General features: G+C 41.3%; 1 non-coding gene across 1 annotated transcript; it reads right to left on the bottom strand.

The window, feature by feature from the left end:
- Positions 1-204: 204 nt before the first annotated feature.
- On the bottom strand, positions 205-367 carry LOC145271492 (U1 spliceosomal RNA). Its single transcript, XR_013865904.1, has one exon. It is a non-coding gene; the product is annotated as a U1 spliceosomal RNA (small nuclear RNA).
- Between the last annotated feature and the right edge of the window lie 396 nt (positions 368-763).

Genomic DNA, 763 nt, shown 5'->3' with positions numbered 1-763 from the left:
AGATTATGTTCAATGCAAACGTTACTGATATGGACATGCAGATTTGATACAATCAGAACGTTTGTGGCGCGTACAGAGATAGGTGATTGGAGAAAAGGGAAACTAAGAGGCTTTTTGCACAACATCGGTGAGAGTTATAGACCTACGGAACAGAATTAGGTTGTTTACTTATGTGTAGAAGGATATCTGATATTGATTGAATTATCGGGGTGAGCGCGTACGCAGACCCCACACTTAGAAATAATGCACCCGAATCGTCCACATTTGGGACGATCGCAAAGGTCAACCCAACCGTAGTGCAATGGAAGGGTCTCACTCTGGAGGAACGGCCTTATTGATCACCGTACCCTCGATACCAGGTAAGTATGATATTTAGCCCTTCGTCCCCGGCCTTGGCATTATCTACTGCCAAGGCCTCATTTGGGGTACGAAGAAGCTTAGGCACAAAGGCCAGTAAGGGGGAGTGGGGAAAAAAGGGGTCTTTTCTAGTCCTTAGCTAGACTTGCGTAAGATAGCAAGTACTTTATTATAAAACCTATACTAGAGTTTCTATCACGCACTGTTTCGCCTAACATTCTTACCCGGACCTACTTAAAATAACAGCTCCCCAGCTTACGGGATGGCAGGCGACATTCACGCTGTGATAAAGGAAAAAAGAACATATAACATTATATACAAGAAATAAAAAGGGAAAAATATGTACAAACTAAAGAGGTTTTTTTTTTTTTTTTTTTTTTTTTTTTAATATAAATGGGGGTGAGAT

The sequence above is a fragment of the Euprymna scolopes genome, chromosome 46, assembly GCF_053919585.1.
Source record: "Euprymna scolopes isolate OS-2025 chromosome 46, ASM5391958v1, whole genome shotgun sequence".
In the NCBI taxonomy this organism is placed as follows: domain Eukaryota; kingdom Metazoa; phylum Mollusca; class Cephalopoda; order Sepiida; family Sepiolidae; genus Euprymna; species Euprymna scolopes.
Note: the sequence above shows the minus strand (reverse complement) of the source record. Positions and strands in the feature narration are given on the sequence as shown.